Source organism: Mercurialis annua, linkage group LG3, assembly GCF_937616625.2.
Source record: "Mercurialis annua linkage group LG3, ddMerAnnu1.2, whole genome shotgun sequence".
NCBI lineage: Eukaryota > Viridiplantae > Streptophyta > Magnoliopsida > Malpighiales > Euphorbiaceae > Mercurialis > Mercurialis annua.
Window position 1 is genome coordinate 24957813 of NC_065572.1, and position 17062 is coordinate 24974874.

The following is a 17062-nucleotide window of genomic DNA, read 5'->3' on the forward strand; positions in this document are numbered from 1 at the left end:
GTAACGTTTGCAAACATTTGGCTTCAATCGCTAAAAAGGTGAAATGTTTGGATTTGTTTCGTAATGTTTGTAAACGTTTGGCATAAATTGCTAAAAAGGTGAAATGTTTGGATATTTTTTCGTAATGTTTTAAATGTTTGGCTTAAATCACTAAAATGTGAAAACGTTTAAATTTGTTTCATAACGTTTGTAAAAATTTGGATTTGTTTTGTAACGTTTGTAGATGTTTTGTTTTGTTTTATAACGTTTATAAACGTTTGACTTAAATTGCTAAAATGGGGAAACGTTTGGATTTGTTTCTTAACGTTTGTAAACGTTTGGATTCAATCGCTAATGTAATACCCCGTATTTTTTAATTGTCAGTTTTGCCACATAAGCTATATTTTTAATTGAAAAAGTGGAATTAAATATTAAATTGGACTAAGAAAATTTATCGGAATAATTTTGGAGTTTATTTTTAAAAATAATGTTAAAAATTCAAATTTCAAATTTTAAGTGTTTGATTAATTAAAATTAAAATATTTTTTTAAGGGAAATTGAATTAGTAGTAAAGGTCTTAGTGAACTTTTAATCATTTTAATGAAATTTAAAAAAAAACGGGAAATAAGACTTGAAATAGCCCAAAGTTGGGTTATCTTTCATTATTTCTCCTGCTCTCTTTTGTTCTTCATTAACAATCAAAACTAAACCCTAGGTTTCAAATTCTTAACGAATTTCTTCGTCGAAACACCAAGAAATATTAAAATCCATCATCTTTAATAATCAATTTATCAACGGAAGCTTCAAATCATCGACCGGTGAGTATAATCGACGGCGGAATCGAATTGGACGATTGAGTTCACGAAGTGTCTCCTAACCTATCAATTGAATCTTGAAGAAAGCGAGGTACATATAAGGAAATAATGGTTTATTTGATACTTTGATTGCAATTTTAGAGTTAAATTAATTGAAATTTTAGAGTGATTGTTTGGTTATAGTCGTTTTGTTGTGAATTCATCATCTCTCAATTTTAAAACTCAGAAGCTCTTTTCTAAGCTCTGAGCTTACAAAAATAAAATCTAGAAGTCTTATATTAATAAGGAAAAGGAGGAGGTTAGTGTAAGAGATAGAGTTATGGCTGAGTTGTTGGAAAGGAAGGGAAATGACAGATTCAAAATTTTGGACGGTCAATTTTGAGAAGTGGTTCTTCATATTTTAGAGAAACTCTTCAAGATTCCTTATCATTTCTGTACTGTGGGTCTTTAATATCTTGAAGGTAAAAGTTAATTTTAAGAATATAAATTTTAGTTGTGAATCATGGAAGTATGTTGAGATACAGAGTTGACGTTGTTATGGATGTTCATGAGTTCAATTAGAAAATTTTATTGGATGTTATGTTGTACTTGAATTGTGAATTTTGAAGTTTAGGTGAAGAAGAAGACTATTATGAAAGGTGCTGGAAATCATGTAATATCAATTAAGTTAGACTAATTATAGAAGAAATGATTATAACACAAAAAAAAAATGCAGGAATTAAAAGTGGAAATATCTATTTTATGTGTGATTAAAAATTTAGCCATTGGTTATGTTTCATAGATAATAAATGACTTTTCTTTTTAAAAGTTGTTGTAACTGATTTGAACTAATCAAATTCATGTTTATGATCTTTTTTTTAAATTGGGGGTTTCAAAGAATAAATGGTCCTAAAAACTAAGCTAATTAAAGCATCCATTACAAGCAAAAGAAAATGTGGGTGGTACCTCTAATTGATAAGCTAAAATACTTTTTACAGCCTAAGTTTTCAAATTATTGATTATCAATTGATTATATATAATTAGATTACTCGCGAATTAAGTTTGGATATATTATTCTAAATTATAAAACTAGATTACGTATTGATGGTTGATATAAATTTAGAACTAGTAAGTTTAGGTAATTCCTATTATAAATGTTGAGTTCTAAGAAATGTATTGTTATTTTATTTTAAAGTAAAGTCTTATATTCGGAAACTAATTATTATAATGGAATATAAATAACCGGGCTTGGGGAGCATGAGATTTCGGCCGACAGGTTATAATTGTAATTTATGTTTACAAGAAAACAAATTGAGATGTAAACGTCGAACCTAGAATTTATGAATTTGGTCGACGAAAATATATAAAAAATATATTTTAAAAATCAGAACTCAAGTTGATAAACGATTTAATAATTTTAAAAGGAGCAGAAGTCTAAAGTTTTGTGTGTTTGATTATAGTGCGAGGCTAGAGTCAACTCTAGAGTTAAGCATGATTTATTTTATAATTATTAACGAATAATTTATATTTAGATTTGGCGAGTTCGCGAATCCCAGGGTCAGAATTGCAGCAGCAGTAAGAGAGTATTATTTTGGAAAATAGCGGTGGACTGTGAGTTTGCATTTTTACTTTTGAATATTATTGCAACATTGTTTAAGTTTCTGAATATTTATTTTAAATCCAACTGCATATATTATTTAAAACTGATATAGATCCGATGGAACGTGCTTTCTTATTGAGCGGCAATAGGACTGTGTGATCATCAGTAGTATCTTATTAGAATTAAGCATTGATTAATTAAATGTCTGTGGCGATGGTCCCATGTGCACGGCCTAGACATAGCGGGGGAAAATCTGAGGCGATGCTCCCATGTGCACGGCCCAGACCCTGATACAGATCTGAGGCGACGGTCCCATGTGCACGGCCCGGATACTGTAAAATAAGTGAATGTTTGTGACGATGGTCCCATATGCACGGTCCAGACTTCTTGGATAGTATATTGTGGATTATAGCATGTTGTGATATATAATTCGAGGTTTAGGGTTTCATTCGGATCAACTATCTGGCTGTATTATATAAATAATTTTACATGCGATTTTATTTTATTTAATGTTCATTAGTAATTTTGTAAACTCACTCAGTTTTCACTGACCCGTTGTTTTTCCCACATTTCAGGTACATAGTATTTTGCGTGATCGAACTTCCACTTTTTCTTCCGGAAGTCGACGTATTTGAAATGTAAACAAAAATAATTAATTTAATTCTAGAGCCGCAGTAGTCTAGTAGTTTAGAGGTCTTGTTTTGCTGTACAAACTCTGATTTTGAAACTACTATTGTTTGTATATTATTTACGGTTACTGTGTAGTAGTTGTTTAACTAAATGGTTTATCGAGTATCACTGATACCGTGTTTGTATATCATGATGTCGTCATGTTTCTTACAGGGTGGTTTGTGATACTTGTAATAGGTTGCTCTGTTTTCAGATGTTATATTGCCAGTTTTTTTTTCTGAAAACTGTTTTATAACTCATATAATGTTTTTAAAACGCAAAAAAATTTATAGTGAAATTTAGGCTTGCTACGGGTTTCGGAGCTACCACTCCCATTCCCTAGTGCCGGTCTCGGCCCGAGATTTCAGGTCGTGACAGCTAAAAAGGTGAAACGTTTGAATTTGTTTGCCAACGTTTGTTAACGTTTGGCTTAAATTGCTAAAAATGTGAAATTTGTTTTTGTTCCGTAATCTTTGTAACCGTTTGTATTTGTTTCGTAACGTTTGTAAACGTTTGGCTTAAATTGCTAAAAAGTGAAACATTTGGATTTGTTTTGTAACGTTTGTAAACGTCTGTCTTAAATAGCTAAAATCGGGAAATGTTTGGATTTGTTTTGTAACGTTTGTAAACGTTTGAATTTGTTTCGTAACGTTTGTAAACGTTTGGTTTTATTTCGTAACCTTTATAAACGTTTGTCATAAATTGCTAAAATGGGAAAATGCTTGGATTTGTTTCGTAACGTTTGTAAAGGTTTGGCTTCAATAGCTAAAAAGGTGAAACGTTTGTAATGTTTGTAAATGTTTGGCTTAAAATGCTAAAAACGTGAAACGGTTTGTTCCGTAATGTTTGTAAAAGTTTGGATTTATTTCGTAACGTTTTAAATATTTGGCTTAAATTGCTAAAAAGGTTAAACATTTTGTTTTTTTTTTGTAACATTTGTAAATGTTTGGCTTAAATAGCAAAAAAGATGAAACTTTTGGATTTGTTTTGTAACTTTTGTAAACGTTTGACTTAAATTGCTGAAAAGGTGAAACGCTTGGATTTGTTCGTAACTTTTGTAAACGTTTGGCTTAAATCGCTAAAAAGGTTAAACACTTGAATTTGTTTCGTAAGTTTGTAAATGTTTGGCTTAAATCGCTAAAAATGTGAGACGTTTGGTTTTGCTCCTTAATGTTTGTAAACGTTTTGCTTAAATCGATAAAAATGTGACACGTTTGGTTTTGTTTCGTAACGTTTGTAAACGTTGGGCTTAAATCGCAAAAAAGTGGAAACATTTGGATTTGTTTCGTAACGTTTGTAAACGTTTGACTTAAATTGCTAAAAAGGAGAAACGTTTGGAATTGTTTCGTAACGTTTGTAAACGTTTGGCTTAAATCACAAAGAGGTGAATCGTTTGGATTTCTTTCGTAACGTTTGTAAACTTTTGGCTTAAATCACTGAAAAGGTGAAACTTTTGGATTTGTTAAGTAACGTTTGTAAACATTTGGTTAAATCGATAAAAAGGGGAAACTCTTGGATTTGTTTCGTAAATTTTGTAAACTTTTAGTTCTAATCGTTAAAAAGGTGAAACGTTTGGATTTGTTTCGTAACGTTTGTAAACATTTGGCTTAAATTTCTAAAACGGTGCAACGCTTGGATTTGTTTCGTAACGTTTGTAAATTCTTGGCTTAAATTGCTAAAAAGGTAACTCATTTATATTTGTTTCGTAACCTTTGTAGACGTTTGGCTTAAAGCACTAAAAAGGTGAAACGTTTGGATTTGTTTCGTAACATTTGTAATTGTTTTGCTTAGATCGCTAAAAAGGTGAAACTTTTGGATTTGTTTCGTAACTTTTGTAAACATTTGCCTTCAATCGCTAAAAAGGTGAAACATTTTTATTTGTTTCGTAACGTTTGTAAACGTTTGGCATAAATTACTAAAAAGGTGAAATGTTTGGATATTTTTTTGTAATGTTTTAAACGTTTGGCTTAAATCGCTAAAATGCGGAAACGTTTGGATTTGTTTCGTAACGTTTGTAAACGTTTGGCTTAAATTGCTAAAAAGGTGAAATGTTTGGTTTTGTTTCGTAACGTTTGTAAACGTTCGGCTTAAATCGCTAAAAAGGTGAAACGTTTGAATTTTCTTCGTAACGTTTGTAAACGTTAGGATCCATTCGCTAAAAAGGTGAAACGCTTGGATTTGTTTCGGAACGTTTGTAAACGTTTGGCTTAAATTACTAAAAAGGTGAAAAGCTTGTATTTGTTTCGTAACGTTTGGCTTAAATAGCTAAAAAAGGGGAAACACTTGGATTTGTTTCGTAACATTTGCAAACGTTTGGCTTGAAATGCGAAAAAGGCGAAATGCTTGGTTTTGTTTCGTAACGTTTGTAAGGGTTTGGCTTCAATCGCTAAAAATGTGAAACGTTCGGTTTTGTTTCGTAACGTTTTAAATGTTTGGTTTTGTTTTGTAACGTTTGTAAACGTCTGGCTTAAATCGCTAAAAAGGGGAAATCTTTGGATTTGTTTAGTAGCGTGTATAAACGTTTGGCTTAAATCGCTAAAAAGGGGAAACGTTTGGATTTGTTTGATAACGTTTGTAAATGTTGGGCTTAAATTGCTAAAAGAAATGAAACGTTTGGATCTGTTTCGTAAGGTTTGTAAACGTTTGGCTTAAATTGCTAAAAAGGTGAAATGTTTGGTTTTGTTTCGTAACGTTTATAAACGTTCGGCTTAAATCGCGAAAAAAGTGAAATGTCTGAATTTGTTTCTTAAAGTTTGTAAACGTTTGGCTTGAATTGCTAAAAAAGTAAAACGCTTGGATTTGTTTCGTAACGTTTGTAAACGTTTGGCTTTAATTACTAAAAAAGTGTCACGATTGGATTTGTTTCGGAACATTTGTAAACATTTGGCTTAAATTGCTAAAAAGGGAAAACGCTTGGATTTGATTTGTAACGTTTGTTAACGTTTGGCTTAAATCGTTATAAAGGCGAAATGTTTGGATTTGTTTCATAACGTTTGTAAATGTTTGGCTTAAATTGCTAAAAAGGTGGAACGTCTAGATTTGTTTCGTACCGTTTGCAAACGTTTGGCTCGAATCGCTAAAAATGTGAAACATTTGGATTTGTTTCGTATCGTTTGTAAACGTTTGGCTTGAATCGCTAAAAAGCGAAACATTTGGATTTGTTTCGTAACCTTTGTAAATGTTTGGCTTAAATTGCTAAAAGTTGAAACGCTTTGATTTGTTTTGTAACGTTTGTAAATGTTTGGCTTAAATTGCTAAAATGGAAAAACGCTTGGATTTATTTTGTAACGTTTGTAAACGTTTGGCTTAAATTGCTAAAAAGGTGAAATGTTTGGATTTGTTTCGTAGCATTTATAAACGTTTGGCTTAAATCGCTAAAAAGGTGGTTTGGATTTGTTTTGTAACGTTTGGCTTAAATCTCTAAAAAGGGAAACGTTTGAATTTGTTTCGTAACGTTTGTAAACGTTTTGCTTAAATTGCTAAAAAGGTGATATGCTTGGATTTGTTTCAGAATGTTTGTAAACGTTTGGCTTAAATTGCTAAAAAGGTGAAACGTTTGGATTTGTTTAGTAACATTTGTAAACATTTGGCTTCAATTGCTAAAAAGGTGAAACGCTTGGTTTTGTTTCGTAACATTTGTAAAGGTTTGGCTTAAATCGCTAAAAATGTGAAACGTTTGGATTTGTTTCGTAACCTTTGTAAACGTTTGGCTTAAATTGCTAAAAGGTGAAACGCTCTGATTTGTTTTGTAACGTTTGTAAATGTTTGGCTTAAATTGCTAAAAAGGAAACACGCTTGGATTCATTTTGTAACGTTTGTAAACGTTTGGCTTAAATTGCTAAAAAGGTGAAATGTTTGGATTTGTTTCGTAGCGTTTATAAACGTTTGGCTTAAATCGCTAAAAAGGTGGTTTGGATTTGTTTTGTAACGTTTGGCTTAAATCTCTAAAAAGGCGAAACGTGTGGATTTCTTTCGTAACGTTTGTAAACGTTTGGCTTAAATTACTAAAAAGGTGAAAAGCTTGGATTTGTTTCAAAACGTTTGTAAACGTTCGGCTTAAATTGCTAAAATGGTGAAATGCTTGGATTTGTTTCGTAACGTTTGCAAACGTTTGGCTTCAAATGCGAAAAAGGCGAAATGCTTGGTTTTGTTTCGTAACGTTTGTAAGGGTTTAGCTTCAATCGCTAAAAATGTGAAACGTTCAGTTTTGTTTCGTAACGTTTTAAACATTTGGTTTTGTTTTGTAACGTTTGTAAACGTTTGGCTTAAATCGCTAAAAAGGGGAAACATTTGGATATGTTTAGTAGCGTTTATAAACCTTTGGCTTAAATCGCTAAAAAGGTGAAACGTTTGGATTTGTTTGATAACGTTTGTAAACGTTGGGCTTAAATTGCTAAAAAAATGAAACGTTTGGATTTCTTTCGTAACGTTTGTAAACGTTTGGCTTAAATTGCTAAAAAGGTGAAATGTTTGGTTTTGTTTCGTAACGTTTGTAAACGTTCGGCTTAAATTGCTAAAAAAGTGAAACGTTTGAATGTATTTCGTAACGTTTGTAAACGTTTGGCTTAAATTGCTAAAAAGGTAAAATGCTTGGATTTGTTTCGTAACGTTTGTAAACGTTTGGCTTTAATTACTAAAAAAGTTAAACAATTGGATTTGATTCGTAACGTTTGTTAACATTTGGCTTAAATCGTTATAAAGGTTAAATGTTTGGATTTGTTTCGTAACGTTTGTAAATGTTTGGCTTAAATTGCTAAAAAGGTGGAACGTCTGGATTTGTTTCGTAATGTTTGCAAACGTTTGGCTTGAATCGCTAAAAAGGGGAAACATTTGTATTTGTTTCGTCTCGTTTGTAAACGTTTGGCTTGAATCGCTAAACAGCGAAACATTTGGATTTGTTTCGTAACCTTTGTAAATGTTTGGCTTAAATTGCTGTCATGACCCAAATTCGTGGATCGCGACCGGCACTAGGGTATGGGTATGGTCGTACCAAAACCCGTAGCAAGCCTCGCGGAAAACCTTATAAACAAATAAACCTGCAAGAAAACCAATGCTCGGGGGCAACCGAGACTTCAGCCTAGGTCTAACAACTTATATAGCATTTCTAATATACGCTTTTAATAACAATCCAAAACTATGAAACATGCCTCATATATATATAAATAACCCAATGAAACATACCAAAGTATGATAATATAAAAGTCATACCACTACGACAAACCCAAGTATAATATTAAGACAACTAGTTCTACTGCGGTCTAAGAGGTAAAACAGTAACTAGTCTGATATCATAAAAAGACCTCCGAGGAATCAAAAGATCGGAGATGACCAACGCTCTCAAAATCATAAACCTGGAAAGTTGGGAAAACAACGGGGTCAGATATACTGAGATGAGTTCATAATGCTATTTACATTTATTAAGTTTAAAACCCTTAAAACAAATCCTTTTATACTAATATATATACTTGATTATGGAAAACAGTATTAAAATGAAATCCCAAAGTATTTAACCCAAAGTAGATGGGAACATATCCTCATCGATTCCCAAAGTAGGCCAGACATTCGTCAGCCAATCCCAAAGTACTTACCGGTGCACACAGTCTCGATACAAGCCTATCGAGTAGCTCGTTTCAATCCAGATCCATAATCCTTAAAACAGTTCACAAACAATTGATATACTAAAATAATGTGCGGTACTTAATAAAGCGGTAAATAACACTATAAACTCACTGCTTGCTTATCCACGTAAGTCTTGGCAACAGCTAACCCTGCGTAGACTCCGTAGCACGAGCAGTCGACGGGTCTAAAACATAATATAAGTTAAATTCCGAACAACCCCTATCTCTAAGAATACTAGACTCCACATAGGACTAGCATTGCAACCAACAATCAAACAAGATAATCAAAGTACAACTAAACATCCATACAACTAATTATCCAAATAAGGCAAGTTCAGTTTAGGTGAGTTCATATCTTTAAAAAAACAAAACCAAAGTCTTACATACTTAAATAATCTTCAAAACAATAACAGTTCCCAAAGTAGTGTGTTGGCCTTACTGCAGTATAGCCTAACACAACATGTCGGAAGACCACGTCTAACCCGACCCAACCATAAACCAAATTTAAAGCCAAAGTCTTTAATCAAACCTTAAATGAAACCAAATTCAGTTTTTAAATAAGAACTCACACCGAAACTTAATAATGCCATAAACAATTAAGCTTGCTAACACTTAGGAAGTAGCACCCCAAGTACATTGAAATATAACACCTAAAATAGAATCAATAAGATTCAACATCTTTTAAGTATCAACTTGAAAATAGAATAAATCAATCAAAACCTTACATGACAAATAACACTCTTATATGCCTTATATAGTTTAATCAAAATCAAACCACAACCTAAGATAGAACTAACATCCTGAAATAAGTTAAAACCAATTAGTAAATAATTTCCAGCCCTTAGTAACTTGATTAAAAACACCCGAAGTATGTCTCAAAGCTAGGGCAAAACCACAACACTTAGCAAATTAAGCCAACAACCAAAAGAGACTCAAAGTATTCGATTTTACTTTATAAAATAAATTCTTAAACTTACAAATTTCCAGCCACATATATATGTTCTTAAAACAGCGATTTAAACCATCAAAACCATATTTAACATATGTTTTAGCCATTAGACAATTACCTCAAATCACTCAATGAAACAATTGTTAACAAACACCCTTTTAACCTTTTTAAAAGAAATTTCCAGATTTAGATTTTAAATCAAAACAGAGTTTAGCCCAAAAACTTTAATCAAATGCAACACTAATCTACTTAAACGATTTCTCCAAGCCACCCAAAGTATTGTTAAGTATCTAACACCCTATGATTCATTCGCTTGAAATTTCCAGATTTGAATAGAGTTTCAAAACAGAATTTACAACACAAAAATGTTAGCAATTTGATAAACCTTTCAATTGTAAAATCTAAACCAAACCACCCAAGTTACAAGTAATATGAACAAGCCAATAACACCTTAAATCAACCATTTACAGATTTAAAATCAATACAAACAGAAAATATACTCAAACCACCCAATGTATCGAATCCAATCGAAAAGCTAACAATCTCAACAACACAAAATAAGGGATTAGATCTACTAACCTTTTGAGATAACACAAAACAAGAAAATCCAGCAATAAGAACAATCCAAATCAGCCTAAGAATGAACAACAACCCAAAGCTAATGATCACACAACCCAAGGATAGATAAAACATGAATTAAACCTTAAAGAAATGATGAAAATACTTACTAATGATAACCAAAGGCTTAGGAATAGGTGGAATATGAAATCCAGAGAGTATGTGCCGTTTTAGCGTTTTTAGAAAAGTGTAAAATCAGTTTAGGTCGAATTAGGTGAGTTTAAATAGAAATCAGCGAACTGCACAGTGCACGTATCGCGCCCGCTACACCTCCTTCACGCCCACGATACATGAATCGCGCCCGTGATTCATGCATATCGCGCCCGCGAAATGCTACTTCCTCCGATGAAATTTTGAGATTTTGAAATTTAAATCGAAAACGTTTCAAACTCCGAGGTTACTTCTAATACATCTTAAAACACATTTTAAAAGGTTTGGAACCTTCGACACGCGAATCTAAGTGGTCGAACCACTCAATGAACCCAAGGTATCGTTTGGGCTAACGGAACAAGTTAGAAAAAATAAGGGGTGTTACATTCTCCCCAACTTAAAAACAAAATCATCCTCGATTTTACAACAACGAAACTAAACAACAACTCACATAAACACACCAAAATAATGCACATAGTACAAATGCCCAAAATATCACTCACCAAGTACCACATAAATACACACATAACCCAAAGTACTAACATGGCATAAAAGCAACAAACAATACCAACGTACCTCAAGGAAAGAGGAAAGGATAACGGTTCCTCATGTCGGACTCCGTCTCCCAAGTGCATTCTTCTACGGAGTGATTCCGCCACAGAACCTTGACCATCGAAATCTCTTTGTTCCGTAACTTACGCCCCTGTGCATCGACAATCTCGACAGGCTGTTCCTCATAAGACAGCTCTTGGTCAACCTCAACACTCTGTGGTACAATCACTTGAGAAGGGTCAGAAACGCACTTCCACAACATCGAAATATGAAATACTGGATGCACCAAAGACATGTCTGGCGGCAAAGCCAAACGATAAGCAACTGCCCCAACTCTCTCCATAATCTCATACGGACCAACAAACCTAGGTGCTAACTTTCCCTTAACACCAAAACGTACAACGCCTTTCATAAGCGAAACTCGAAGAAATACATAGTCGCAAACCTGAAACTCAAAGTCCTTCCGCTTAAGATCAGCATAGCTTTTATGACGACTAAAAGCAGTCTCAAGCCTACGCTTGATCAAAGGTACCTTCTCAGAGGTAATCTGGATGATCTCAGCTCCAGAAAGTTTACGCTCGCCGACACTTGCGCCCGTACAACGCCTCATAAGGTGCCATCTCAATACTAGCGTGATAACTGTTGTTGTAGGAAAACTCAATCAAAGGCAAATGAGTATTCCAGCTACCCTGAAAATCCAGAACACACATCCTGAGCATGTCCTCCAAAGTCTGAATCGTACTCTCAAACTGTTCGTCAGTCTGAGGATGAAATGAAATGCTGAAATCCAATCTCGTACCCAAGGATTCATGCATCGCCTTGCAAAACCGAGAGGTGAAAAACGACCCTCTGTCCGAAACTATCGACACTGGTACACCATGGAGACTAACTATCCGATCGATGTACAACTGTGCCAACTTCGAAGCCTGATAAGTAACCTTGATCAGTAAGAAGTGACCTGACTTGGTCAAACGGTCAACTATCACCCAAATCGAATCATACCCCTGTCGGGTACGTGGTAAACCAACCACAAAATCCATAGCGATCCGCTCCCATTTCCATCATGGAATAGGTAGCGGTTGCAGATATCCAAACGGTCTCTGATGTTCTAACTTTACTTGCTGGCAAGTCAAACACTTAGACACAAACTCTGCAACATCCTTTTTCATTCCGCTCCACCAGTATGTACCCTTGAGATCATGATACATCTTGGTAGAACCCGGATGAACACTGTAAGCTGACTTGTGCGCTTCCTCCAGAATTTGGTCTCTCAAACCATCTGAATCCAGAACACACAGTCGAGAATCGTACCTGAGAACTCCATCCGCCAGAAAAAACCCATAAGTTCCATTCAGATGGATCTCATCCATAATCCGTTTCAATTATGGATCCTCAGCTTGTGAAGCTTTGATCCTATCAATAAAAACCGGTTGCACTTGCAACTGTGCCAACAAACAACCTTTCTGCGAAACCTGAAATCCGTATCCCATAGCTAACAGACTATGCCACTCACGGACTATGGGTCTCCGCCCAACATCAGAAATATGGGCCAAACTGCCCGAAGACTTGCGACTCAACGCATCGGCTACCACATTAGCCTTACCCGGATGGTACTGAATAGAACAATCGTAGTCTTTCAGTAGCTCCAACCATCTCCGCTGCCTCAGATTCAACTCCCGCTGATCAAAGATGTACTTCAGACTCTTATGATCAGTAAAGATCTCGCAAGTAGCACCGTACAAGTAGTGCCTCCAAATCTTAAGAGCAAAAACCACAGCTGCTAACTCCAGATCATGAGTAGGATAATTCACCTCATGCTTCTTCAGCTGACGAGAAGCATAGGCAATCACCTTACCATGTTGCATTAACACACAACCCAAACCGATACGAGAAGCATCACAATATACAGTGAACCCCTCAATGGCAGATGGCAAAGCCAACACAGGAGCTGTAGTCAAAATCCCTTTGAGCTTCTCAAAGCTCGCCTCACACTTGTCAGTCCATTCAAACTTAAATCCTTTCTGTGTCAGTTTAGTCAATGGTGCAGATATTCTGGAGAAATCCTGCACGAACCGACGATAGTAGCCAACTAACCCGAGAAAACTTCCGATCTCAGTAACTGACCTTGGCCTCTGCTAATCCATAACCGCCTCAATCTTCTTTGGATCGACCTTGATCCCATCCTTCGACACCACGTGTCCTAAGAAAGTAACTTGCTCCAGTCAGAATTCGCACTTTGAGAACTTAGCATACAGTTGATGCTCACGCAACGTCTGCAGTATTGTCCTCAAGTGGAATGCATGTTCCTCCTCACTCCGACAGTAAATCAGTATGTCATCAATAAACACAATAACAAACTGATCCAGAAAAGGCTTGAAAACCCGGTTCATCATATCCATAAACGCTGCTGGTGCGTTCGTTAACCCAAAAGACATGACCAGAAACTCGAAATGCCCATAACGCGTTCTGAAAGCGGTTTTAGGCACATCGACGTCCCGGATCCGAAGTTGATGATACTCGGATCTCAAGTCAATCTTCGAAAAACACTTAGCACCCTCTAACTGATCGAACAAATCATCAATACGAGGAAGAGGATACCTGTTCTTGATAGTAACTTTGTTCAGCTGTCTGTAGTCAATACACAGCCGAAAAGAACCATCCTTCTTCTTGACAAAGAACACAGGAGCACCCCACGGAGAAGTACTCGGCCTGATAAAACCATTATCCAGCAACTCTTGCAACTGTTCCTTCAACTCTTTTAGCTCTGCAGGAGCCATCCGATATGGAGGTATCGAAATAGGAGCTGTTCCAGGAACAACATCGATACAAAACTCAATATCACGGTCAGGTGGTAATCCAGGTAACTCTTCTCGAAACACATCAGTGAACTCATTCACTATCGAGACACTATGCACATTACCACTGACAGCCTCTAAGTCACGAACCACCGCCAAGAAACTCTGGCAACCCTTGCCCATCATGCGCTTGGCCTTGATCGCTAAAATAAGATTCTTTGGTGGCTCTACCTTCTCCCCATGGAAAGAAAAAGGTATATCACCAGGAATCCCAAACACAACCGAATTCCCTCGACAGTCGTTAAAAGCAAAATGGCGTGAAAGCCAATCCATCCCCAAGATAACATCAAAAGATAACACATCAAGTACAATCAAATCAGCCCTAAGATCTCTACCATGAATAACCACTAAACAAGACGGATAAACCACGTCCACCACAACACAGTCAGACAAAAGAAATCGGAATAATACCTTGCACCACGGCATTTGATGCACGAGCATCCTGAGGAGTTAAAGCAAACACTCTAGCCTGACCCTGTCCCTGCTGCGGTGCCTGAGCAGAACTGAAACTACCCGAACCTCTACCACCGTTACTACGGCCACAAAAACCACGTCCTCCTGAACCACGGCCCCGCTGACCACCAATAGAAGCGGCGGGTTGAGAATACCCCGCCGAAGGAGTAAAAGTAGTTCTCTGCTGCTGAAAAGACGGCTCAGCAACACTAGCCGATGACACCTGTTGCCCAGATGTCGGACACTCTCTCGCAAAATGACCCGGTTGGCCACAAGCATAGCAGCTACCCGGTGCTACTGTACAAACTCCAAAGTGCCTGCGCCTGCAGTTCTGACAAAAAGGAACACTGGATACTCCACTGCTACCCTGCCCAAAACTACGGCTACCACCGCTGTAGCTAGAACTGTGGGAATACGGCTGATATCCCCTCCGTTCACCCCCTCTCTTACTCTTGTACTGGGAAGACTTTGACTGATAGCTGCAGTTCTGACAAAAAGGAACACTGGATGCTCCACTGCTACCCTGCCCAAAACTACAGCTACCACCGCTGTAGCTAGAACTGTGGGAATACGGCTGATATCCCCTCCGTTCACCCCCTCTCTTACTCTTGTACTGGGAAGACTTTGACTGATAGCTACTGCTACCACTCTGCTGCCCACTACTCTGAGTAACACCGTCCGCCTTCTTGGTCTCCTTCATTTTTCCAAAGTGTAATAAATTTGTCTCCATCCGACAGGCACTATCCACTAGAACCGGAAATTCCTTGCTCGTCTCAGTCAGAAGGCTGATAAAATGTGAGCCTAAACCTTTCACATACCTGTCGTTCACCCTTTTCTGCTCAGTCTGCAGATCTGGGACAAAACGACACAGCCTCACAAATTCGGTAGTGTACTCGTTCATCGACCTGTCTACCCTTTTCAAAACCAGCAATCTGTCTCTATGACCTTCAGTCACTGAAAAAGGCAAGTAAAAGTTCTTGAATCGAGTCACAAAATCCTCCCAAGTAATAGTAGCCATTTCAGCACGAATGGAACTACAAAACCAATCACTTGCAGAACCCTTCAAGGACATTTCCGCTAACATGACTGTTTGCCTCTCAATAGCCTGCAATCTCTGAGCATTCCGCTCAACTTCCTCCAGAAAGTCTAGGGCATCACCGTCGCCCGAAAACTCAGTCGACTTTAGCCTTGCATAAGCCAACACCAAATCTTTGTCAGTGGTTGCGCCACCACCAACTGCCACACCACCAGCCTGTGGCACCTGCTGCTGTACAATCTGTCCCAGCATAGCATACTGGTTCTGCATGGCGATCTGTCCCGCCTGCAGTTGCACTTGATTATTCTGGAGTGCAGTGATCCCAGCTAGAAACGTCGTGAAGTCAAATGGATCCATAGGAGCTTGTGGTACACCTGGTGCCTGAAAGCCTGCACCACCACGTCCCCTACCTCTGCCTCCAGCAGCCTGTCCTCTACCACCCCGTCCTCTGCCAGCTCGGCCTCTAGCAGTCGGAACTCCCCCTGCACGTCCCCCGCCAACTTGAACCCCTGGTTCATGCTGGTCAACCTCAATCGACATAGCGTCATCAGCTTCAGCCTCAGCCTGAGCTGCAGCACGCCTACGAGTGTTCATTCCTAAGAATGAAACAAATGATTCTCAAAACAAAGCCCTCATGGCAACACCCAAAGTAAATTTAAATAGCTCAAAAATCAACCATTTAACCAAAGTAATAACAATAACATTCCAAAGTAAGCATAAACTTCGCAAAGTAACATTAGTAACACGTAAGACCGACTCAACATCCCTAAAGGTGAAGGTAGAAAGTTTTGAAAACAAATGATGACGTTTCAAAAGACAAGACTTGAATCCTAATTCCGCAGTAGATCCTATAACACAACAGTAACACTTAACATGCCTTAAAGAGATAAACACATAACATGCAATAATTTGGCCTTAGTTCGAAACTAAAGCTCTTATACCAACTTTGTCAAGACCCAAATTCGTGGATAGCGACCGGCGCTAGGGTATGGGTATGGCCGTACCAAAACCCGTATCAAGCCTCGCGGAAAGCCTTATAAACAAATAAACCTGCAAGAAAACCAATGCTCGGGGGCGACCGAGACTTCAGCATAGGTCTAACAACTTATATAGCAGTTCTAATATACGCTTTTAATATCAATCCTAAACTATGAAACATGCCTCATATATATATAAATAACCCAATGAAACATACCAAAGTATAATAATATAAAAGTCATACCACTACGACAAACCCAAGTATAATATTAAGACAACTAGTTCTACTGCGGTCTAAGAGGTAAAACAGTAACTAGTCTGATATCATAAAAAGACCTCCGAGGAATTAAAAGATCGGAGATGACCAACGCTCTCAAAATCATAAACCTGGAAAGATGGAAAAACAACGGGGTCAGATATACTGAGATGAGTTCATAATGCTATTTACATTTATTAAGTTTAAAACCCTTAAAACAAATCCTTTTATGCTTGTATATATACTTGATTATGGAAAACAGTATTGAAATGAAATCCCAACGTATTTAACCCAAAGTAGATGGGAACATATCCTTATCGATTCCCAAAGTAGGCAAGACATTCGTCAGCCAATCCCAAAGTACTTGCCGGTGCACACAGTCTCGATACAAGCCTATCGAGTAGCTCGTTTCAATCCATATCCATAATCGTTAAAACAGTTCACAAACATTTGATATACTAAAATATGTGCGGTACTTAATAAAGCGGTAAATAATACTATAAACTCACCGCTTGCTTATCCATGTAAGTCTTGGCAACAGCTAACCCTGCGTAG

General features: G+C 36.9%; 1 long non-coding RNA gene across 1 annotated transcript; it reads left to right on the plus strand.

Annotated features, from left to right (window-relative positions):
- The first annotated feature begins 641 nt into the window (after positions 1 to 641).
- On the plus strand, positions 642 to 3177 carry LOC126675270 (uncharacterized). The gene is made up of 3 exons (XR_007639722.2): positions 642 to 885; positions 2306 to 2384; positions 2949 to 3177. It is a non-coding gene; the product is annotated as an uncharacterized LOC126675270 (long non-coding RNA).
- Positions 3178 to 17062: the final 13885 nt, after the last annotated feature.